Here is a 10,262-nt window from a genome sequence, read left to right as displayed (position 1 = left end):
TATAGGGCTTATATCCTTCAACCACTGGAAGTGCATCTCAATAGTTAAAGCAACAATACCCAACCCTTATTCTATGCTTAGGATATATTCAATTATTTGTAAATTTCGAAAATTTATTTGTGTACTTATAAATTTATATATATTTGACTATTCGAGACTTTGAACTCTTAGGGGTTTGCATGATAACCATTTTGTTTTTCTATTTCTCACCTTTTTAGAATAAAATATGTTTGCTAACACTGGTTAATTTTTTTGCTCCTGAGAATGAGCAGGAACCAAAAGGTTATTGATAAAATTTAATAAAAATAAAATCTTTTGGGAATTTCTCTATTCAAGAAATAAGAGGGAAAAAGATGGGGTTGCTTTTAATGAGCACATGGTTAATTTGATGGACAAATAACTAATTTAATGTTAAAATTAAAACATCTCCAATGCAACTTCAACAACCATCACCCCACCGCCAACTCCATCACCTCCATCACCACGACCACCACCAACACCATCACCACCACTGCACCAGCACCACCATCGCCACCACTTTGTAGTCACCAAATTTTTTCCTAAAATGCACCATTGGGAAAAAAATATATATTCAAGCTAACAGACAACTGATAGGGCACTCCATGAAGCCTATAATATTATCCATAAATAAAAGAAACCTTGGATAGTGTTGAGTAGGGGCATCAGAGGAAAAATAAGCATACTTGACATCTCCCTTACAATGACAACAACACTTTCCTAGAAACTGGAAATCCATCAATGAAGTCCAAAAAGAAATCTGGCAGATACAACTAGGAGTTGGAAAGGGTGAAAGCAATCAAGATGAACTAAATCCTGTTTGAGTTTTTAACATAAATTGCATCAGCCACATATTGTTTGATCTCCAGTCACATCCCTTTCCAATATAAGCTTTGGGAAACATGTTTGTAGGCTGATCTATACCAAACTGACCATATATATTCAAAGTACTGAACTTTCAATTGAAATTTCACATCGATTCAAACAGTTGGATCAAAAGTTGCAATTCCTTCCCAATTTTCCAGATCACACTAATATAGTCCTGGACATTTTCCTGTACTTTGACAGGTGCTGCTGCAGCTGCCACTTCATCAAAAAATTCAGTTTGAGATTAAATTATATCTACAAAGTTGGGAGTCAGGAGGATAGACAACAATAAGAAAGAAAGGGGAAGCAGTGTCATTTATTAAAAAATAAAAAAATAATAAAAATAATAAAAAATAAAAAAATAAAAAATAAAAAAAATCTCAAGCAAGTGACTCAAACAAGGATCAACAGATAGGATTCTACAGATCACCAGATGGAAACATTGGGTTAGGATATGTCTGGCCATCCAGATGCAGACACGGTGATGGTGGTGGACATGAAGATTATTGAAATTGAAATTATGAAAATGATAATAGTGGTGATGACCAAAAAGGTGACGATAACAATAATGGTGATGGTGACTATGATTACAGCAATCATATAAGTGCTGACGACAATGATGATATATGAATTTGGAAGGTGGACAAGGTGATATTTGAGGGCAAGATTGAGACATAGATAACATGTAACTCTGTGGGCATCATATGACACTAGTAAAGTCATGTCTTAATTGCAACTTATTTGTCTACAATGGAAAACCTTTTTTTTTCAATTATACAAACACTTCGCTGATATTTTGCCATATTGTTTGCTTGGTGGGTGAACTAAGGTTAACCCATGTGACAGACATTGAATATATGTGAGTAGGGTCCATGTGATAAAGGACACAACACTGAGGTCAAATTTCAATCCAAATGAGCAAGGGAAGGCTTAAAATAATAATAGAAACTAGTGCCATTTTGTAACTCTAGTGTGGCGTTCCACTAACTTTTAACTCACTTCCCCAGTTCCCTTCCTTGGTGTAGGGGCAAATTTTAACTAGTGAAATGGGTTTGAGGTTCTCTATCACATGAATCCACTTCCAGCTAAACATCGGTTGGATGAACTTTGATAGTTCAACATAAGGATGAGGTCCTAACAAAGTACCTACATTCAATGACAAAGGCAAATTAGATGTGTAAAGTTTTCTTATTGTAAAGTTTTCCTATTAAGATTTTCTCATCTTAGAAACTGATGCTTCTAATGAGGATTGGGGAACAGTATTAAAAGCCCGTCCCCTGAAAAATCCAACAGACAAACAAGTTTATGGATACAATTCAGGAAAGTTCACATATACACAAATACATTATATTATATTTGAAAAAGAACTTTTAGCCCTTCTTTTTGGATTAGAAAAATTCAAAATTTTTCTTATACTAGAAAAACAGATTTTAATACGGACAAATAATTAGGCAATTCGCAACTTTTTGAAATCCAAAAAACGCAAAGAAAATGCTAGAAGAATTAATTGGTATAATGAAATTAGTCAATATAAATTTGAAGTAGAATATATTAACAGTTCAAGAAATTTTCTTACAAATTATCTCAGTAGACAATGGATAAACAACAAAGCAATGATAGATGGATAACCATCAAAGGATCCTCAAGCAGACCAACTGCAAAGGAATCTTCTAGCAAACCAACGGCACAAAAGCCTTTGGGGAAAAAATCTTCAGCATCATATACATGACCTGCTAATAAGATTGATCTACCACAAGCTTCGCTTACCCCAAGCGAATCATTTCAGTACTCTCCTACACCAGGAATATCTCAATAGACTCCACTATCTTAGATTCAATGGACACAAACTCCATTATCTCAAACCCCATATTCTCAAATTCAGTGGGCACAAAACCCATATGAGACCCCTCTCACTTACCTACAAGTGACTCAGATGCAAAATGATATCTGACTTCGAAATCTCTTACAAAAGGAGCCTACAGAAGTCTCTGAATTCAAAATCACTGAATTTCATAGACATCAAGGACTCCCCAACGATGTCTATTACATGATTAATCAAGTATGGAAATCACACTATGGCAATAAGAAAAAAAGCTTTCAGACAAGATTTGCATACTCTTTCCACAACCCTTGCTCAATATTTTGAAAACCACAAACGTTTTCAAGAATTGTTCTTCAAAATCATTACCCAAACGAATTTTGACAATGATATTGAATATGAGAAAATAAACAATTTTCTCAAGCTTTCCGAATTTCTTACTGATTTTCATGATAAACCCATTTTTCATAAAATCAGACGAATTTGTCTTCATGAAAAGCGAGGCATGTACTCCCAACCCCAGATTTACTAACTATGACCCAACGCGGATCAAAATTTATATAGAATCAAAGGAATGTTATGTCTTATATTATACTAGTTGTTTTACAACGTTCGGTTAAATTCAGATCAGCAAATTCATTTACCATCAGAACCCACTCATATGGTAATAAACCCAAAATCTGAACATATATGGCCAGCTGTTGCTCCATATCCTTAAAAAGTATTCTTCTCCTTTCCTTCTAATTCCCACTAATGCAGTCACACACCAAGAACAGTAGCTGCTTTGATATCTTATTGTTATGTGCCTCTGTTTTTAATGTTTTGGTTGTAATATGTCGAGGGTGGCACATGAATTTATCATTTGGATTTAAGTCTTTTCCTAGCAGCATTAGGAATTTTAATGTCTAATTGGATGTTTGGTTGCAGTTTGCTTAGGATTATAGAGTTTTATTTTTCCTAGTCACTTTAGGAGTTTAATTATGCTATTTTCAACATACTGTTGGTTAAATAAGTGGTGGTTTAGTTGAATTAGGATTATGCAATTTCTAGACAGTCAGATTTTAAGAGTTATTATAAGATACATACCTGGCACTCTGTCCACACAAGTTGAATGTAATAAATTTGGTTTTATAAGTGGTATTGGTTTCTCATGAACTATTAGCTGAGACAAAAATAATGCAGGATCAATCTACGATTCAGATTGTCTGGATGTGATTAATTCTATTTAGTATTAATTCAGATTGTTTAAGTTAGGGCAGGATAGCCTTTAAATTAAAAAGTTGAGAGGCAATTATGTAATTTTTCTTCTTGTTAAATATTGTTGTAGACGTAAGGAGTTTGCAGATGTTCGCATGTGTTCACATAGTGTTCACATTATCCAGTCAACAATTGCAACTAGAGATGTTGGGATGTGTTTCACATATGTTCACATGTGTTCATATTTTGCACCCAACAATTGCAATTGGATGTGTTCACCTTCTCTTGTCCTTGGGTTTTCTATTGGCTGAATGATGTAATAGGTTAGTGTAGAGTTTGGAGTTTTCCTATAAGTTGGATGATGTAATGAGTTATGGTTTAAAGTTTTCTTATTGGTTAGATGATGTAATAGGTTAGTATAGAGGTTTCTTATTTCTTATATGATTTAGTTTTGAGTTTGAGTTTTCCTGTTGGCTGGACGATGTGATAGGTTAGATTGGAGCTTTCCTATTGATTAGATGATATAAGCACTTTCCTAAGCCAACCATAGGCTTTTGGGAGTAGCTCTAAATAGATGTAACCACCCTTAGTAAGATAGTGAGTGCTAGATGTAAACCCCCTTAGTAAGATAGTAAAGGCTTTTGGGAGTAGCTATAAATAGATGTAACCACCCTTAGTAAGATAGTGACTACTAGATGTAAACCCCCTCAGTAAGATAGTAAATGAATAAACGTTCTTTGACTTAGGAGAAAGCTTACATCATTCAACCAAAAGAAAAGCTCCAATCTAACCTATCACATCATCTAGCCTATAGAAAATTTGCAGTGAAGTGAACACCTCCACCGCAATGTTGACTGTAGAATGTGAACACAATTTGAATATATGTGAATATCTCAAGCCATAATTGTTGATGGCATATGTGAACTCATGTGAATATCTCCAACCTCCTTATGTTTGGATCAATATTTAAAAATAAAAGCATACATAATTACCGCCCAACTTTTTAATCAAAAGACTATCATGTCAGACCTACCCTGACATACAATATTTGAACTAATATTAATCAAAATTAATCCCACCCACATGATCTAAATCATGGATTGCTCCTACATTAGAAAGGAGATTTTTCTCTTACTCTTATCTATTTCCTTCTTTTCTTCCTCAATTCTCCCTGTTATGTGTTCTCTTTTATTCTTCAATCTGGTCTTTCTCTTTGAAAACTGCATTATATCAGGTTTGTAATTCCTCTCTTCAATCCTATTTTATGTCGTTCTGTATTCCCTTTCCTTAATACTTTGTTTTCCATAGTCACTATTCTCAAGGTACTGTTCACAAAATCCCATTATATTCTTACCTTGCTCTTTTCCCTATTCTTTTCTATTTTCATAAACCCTATCCAACCATAACCTATTCCCCACCACCTTCTTGTAGTTCAGCTTCTGAAATCCATAACCCTAGGCAGTGCTCCATCACCTATATGGCAAAAATACTTTCGTCATGGACGATGATAAATGTGAATAGTATCCTGTCTTTGTTACATTTTGCAATTCTCTCCAATCGCTTCCAAGAAAATGGAGTTCTTGTGACACCCAAGAATACGGCAAGTACCAAACCTGCCTCGGAGATCGGTGATGTGTCCCCATCAAAAATACGACAAGTACCAGGGGGTTTGGAAGATCGGTGAGGGTGTGCAAACTTTAATCCCACATCGCCTAGGGAGAGGTTGTTGGGCTAATTAATAACCTCGAGCCTCCTTAACATGACACAATGAGTTTTAAAGTCTTGAGGCCCATGGGCCAAAGAGGACAATATTGTGCCAAGGTTAACAGGGCCAAGGCGTTACAGTTCTACAATAGCAACATGTGAAAGAAGAAAATATCTCAAAATTCCTGATTGTCAAAGACTAACACTTCTATGTTTTCTTTTTCATCTTTTCATTGAACATTACTTATGCAAGGTCACCTAACAAAACAACCCCAATGATTGTGCAAACTCCATACTAAACTCAAATTTAAATCTCAGATCTGATCTCCAAGAAGAATTACTCAGATTAGAGAAAATAGGCTGAAATAAAAGAAAATTGATAACTCATTGACCAAGGCTCAGCTGAGCCTCAAACGTGGATCAAATGTAGCTGATAGTATATCCCTCAACAGTTGGCTGGAATCCACCAAGTCATTTGGAAACCATTCGCTTTCTAGAGCAGGACAAGAATTAGGGTTTTCCAGGACTTGGGAGAAAATCTGCTGTGATCGAACCAGGCCTTCAAAGGCTTCTATTTTCTGATCAATGTCCCTTTTAGGGGGCTGGAATAAAACCTAAAAGGGATATTAGAATGGACTTGAGATCAGAGAGATATGATGATTCTTGATCTAGTTCAAACTAGGAAACTTAAAAAGGAGATTTTCAGTAGCAACTTCAATATGCCTTCAATATCCACAGCCTCTTGGTCAAGTGGCCTCACAAATGTGAAGAGCGAACCCCCAAAACAGTGCCAGCAATGGAATAACAGACAAGGACTTATGCTGGATTGAAATCCTGCCCATAAAGTTCTTCCCAGGCCTGCCGCAGGTCTTGTAACAACCTCAGTTATGCTGGCTATTAAATTCTTGTAACCACCTTAACAAAATCTGAACAGCTTCTCATCCATTCATAGAAATAACAGAAAATTAAAAGGGAAAACAGAATAGATGGAGGGTTGAGAAAGGGGCAGAAGAATGGTGGTTGGTCAGGCCTTTCACCGTTCCCTGGGCATCTCACCCACTCAAGTGACTTTCTCAGCCATGGAAGAATGACTTCTCAAACTTTATTAAATCTAACTTATCCATTACAATCGATTAGGCTGTTTAAAATTTTAAATAGACTTACAACCGATTACAAAAAAGTTCTAAAATACAAAACTTGGACTGAAATAGAAACTCCTCATCATGCAAACCAAGAAACTAACAAACTTCTTGTCTAACAAATAAAAGAAACCCAATAGGAAACTAAGATCTAGACAAAAGGAAATTTCTTACTGCCTAAAAAAGGAGAAAAAATAGCAACAAATCCTAGTCTATTACTGAAATCGATGGACAGAACTGAGGATCTGGAGTTTTCCTCCTTTCCAAATTGATGGGACAGCTGTAGGCTTTCTAGAATAACCACATGAAGACAAAATCTGGGAGAATGTTTGTTGCTCAATTGCGAGAAAATCTCCCCTGCTGTGCTGGATGGATGGGATCAAAGAAAGGACCAAATCTGAACCAAATCTGGGCTGCTCGATGTACTTGGTTTGGGCTGGTTGGTCCAAGACTGATCTTTGTTCGATGGACCCCATAGCCCCTCCCTTTGCAAGCTTGATCTACATCAATTACTTAAGCATTGCAATTAGCACCGAACATGCTGTATAGGTTCTACATTTTCTAGGTGGAAAAAATGACATCATTTCATTAGCTATGCCCTGGTACATACGATATGGTTCACAGGATGATTGTTTAGTCCAGTAAATGTTTTATGTATGGAACTAACTAGTTTCCACTACATTTATGAAATTCACTCACGATATGAAGGGGAGAAGAGGTTACAATCTAAAGTACCAAGATCCAACAGTCTTTCACTTGGGAATAGAATTTAACTGAGTAAACTGTGACCTCATTTTACATGTGATAAAATTTTGGAAGGGATCTTCGGCTCTAGTTGTCTGCTTTATAATCACGCTAGTAAGAAACAGTATAATACATAAAGTCTGGTGGCTAGATTTCATCCTGTAAAAGAATGCACCAAGGCATATGTCCCCACAGATAAAGCAGCCCATCGCAACCTAGGAATCAATCAGCACTAATTTCTCTCTCACCTCAATAAGGTCTATATACTTCAGCCGGAGCATAAGCATTCTGAAGTACCTGAGAATGAGGTTTTTCTTACACTATTCGCTGCATTGTCCTAATAAAGTATTCAGATACCATCATATTTCTGAAAACCAGCTGCAATGGCTCTTCGGAAGCATGACTACTGAAGAAGGTTGAATCAAATTACTTTAGTGAACAAACACAAGAAGAAGCGATCAGATACCGATGGTTTCTCTTTTGCATAACACATGATGCTCTAGATATATTATCTACAACAATACAACTAGATTATTTTGATATAACACTCGGGCCATGAATACATTTTCCAGGAAACCCTGAATCAGATATTCTACATTATTCTGACACCCATACCAAACAATACAATGTACATGTAAACTCAAACAATTCTTTCATCTTATTTAATAAATAACACAAAGGAATATCTAAATGACATCTCTATAGGTGTATTTAGAACTTGTAACCTTCTTTGGATGCTCGTTGTCTTATTCCTGAAAGATCCTTCAGCTAGGGATAACGAAAAGTTTTTTCAAAATAATTTGAAAGCAACTTATAATTATGTCATTATTAAAAGTTGTCATTGTCTTTACACATGTTTTAATTACACATGTGAAATGATCAGATTTGCCTTTATTTAAAAAAAAAAAAAGTGTCACACTAAAAAGGTAAAAAAGTAAGTTTACAAATTATTTGACAACTTAAGGGGTGTCAATAAGAAAATTCCATAACAAAAAACAATAGTCAAAACATCATTCCGATGCTGGTGCTGAACTGATTCTTATTGCATTCTCACTCAAAGCGGGAAAATATATATATATATATATATATATATACACACACCTTCTCCTTCCTTGTATGAAGATAGCACATCGCAAGTACGAATAATAATCTTCTCAGATGACATGCACAGGCCCATGATCAATTTAGTTATTTATTTCTACTTATTCGGGGGAAAAAAAATCTAGTTGGTTCAATTTTTTTGTGCGCGGATCCTTGTTTTATTTCTCTACATCAATGCTTCAAAATTACAAATAAGAGAAAGGAAAAAAATTCATAAAAAGACAACAATATACATTCCAATTTCTACCATCCCATTTATGCTAAAAGCAAAGCACTTTCATTTGCACACCTTCAGAATCCACATTTTGTAAACTGATTTTGAACATCTCTCTCTCTCTCAAAACCCAAACCAAAAAATAAATAAATAAATAAATAAAAATCCAGTATAGCAGTATCTTAGATCTCTCCCGGTAGGTATTTTGAGCAATTGACAAATTACAATTTCCTCCACGGCAGATTGCCGTTACGGAAAATATCACACATTATCACTCATTACACTTCAAATAACAGACGAGGTTCTTTCATAAGCCCCAACCTAGAGAAGAAAGCATACGAAACACAGGAACTAGCATACTAACCTATATAGTTGAACTGTCTTCGTTTTCCTTCCCGGACATCGGGCCCTGATCTCTGGAAACATAAGCTTATCAGAAAAACAGTCACCCTAAACATCAAATTATATAAGAAATCCAGAATAATTAACGTATATCTGTGTTCTCCAATTATGAACAAGAACAGGTAAAATTAAATTTTTATCTACAAAGAAAAAATCCAGAAGCGGAATTACACTAATAAGTGAACAAAAACGGGTAGAAAATTTCATTTTTCATGAATTAAATAGTGAATTCAAAATGGATACCTTAAAATTCGTTTGATATGAGGAGTAGAGAAGGTGGCCAGCTCCATCCCCCGTCGAACGGCGCGGCAAGCCTCTCGCTTCTTCTCGTTTCAACTCTTCTCAGTGAGGAAATCCGAGTCACTGCAACCTTCTTGAAGACCATCTGTTTCTCCAGCTTCGGTTATTCTCAGGCCGTGTGATCCGAAACCAAAGTTTCGACGGGAGGAAGTGTGACGAAGAAGAGCTTCTGATGCTACTGAAGGGTCTGACGGTGCAGAAGATGAGATGTAGAAGTGTTTCGCGGGATTAACATCAGGGAAATAACTAAGAAGAACGCGCTTGGGCTTAGGATTGGGCTTGAGCTTGAGCTATTGGGCTTGGGCTTTGGGCTATCAAACCAGAGTGCCACACAATGCTGGGTTGGACTTGGGTTTTAGGCAACATATTGAACAAAGCCCAAATACCAAAATTTATAAGATTTATAGAATATTACATGCTACTGAAGAGTGGGGTGGCAAAAACTCAACCCAACTCGCCAGACCAATGATGGTACCCAAATACCATTTTGTACGCAATGGATGTGCATATCGATTTAGCATTGAGCTATCCCAAATCCCAATTGAAAGTTGAAACCCTTTTTTAGCCTCTCAAGCCTTGCCCTGTATCTAAGGGTGTTGAAGATGCAGTTTTGGTTAAATGGTATGTTTTGATTTGGTTCCGTTCACAATGTTAGGGTAGGAATCGAAACCGAATCATTTATTAAACGCTTTCATATAATTAAACCAAAGTCGAACCGTTCATTAAAAGGTTATATGGTTCCTACAAGTACTAATGT

General features: G+C 35.9%; 1 long non-coding RNA gene across 2 annotated transcripts; it reads right to left on the bottom strand.

Annotated features, from left to right (window-relative positions):
• Positions 1-273: 273 nt before the first annotated feature.
• Positions 274-9,713, bottom strand: LOC122069364. 2 transcript variants are annotated; one of them, XR_006137440.1, is made up of 3 exons: positions 9,449-9,713; positions 9,168-9,219; positions 274-560 (listed from the first exon to the last, which is right to left on the bottom strand). It is a non-coding gene; the product is annotated as an uncharacterized LOC122069364 (long non-coding RNA). The 2 variants fall into 2 exon arrangements; XR_006137441.1 differs by lacking the exon at positions 274-560 and adding an exon at positions 627-1,104.
• Between the last annotated feature and the right edge of the window lie 549 nt (positions 9,714-10,262).

This window comes from Macadamia integrifolia, unplaced genomic scaffold (assembly GCF_013358625.1).
Source record: "Macadamia integrifolia cultivar HAES 741 unplaced genomic scaffold, SCU_Mint_v3 scaffold595, whole genome shotgun sequence".
Classification (NCBI taxonomy): domain Eukaryota; kingdom Viridiplantae; phylum Streptophyta; class Magnoliopsida; order Proteales; family Proteaceae; genus Macadamia; species Macadamia integrifolia.
Note: the sequence above shows the minus strand (reverse complement) of the source record. Positions and strands in the feature narration are given on the sequence as shown.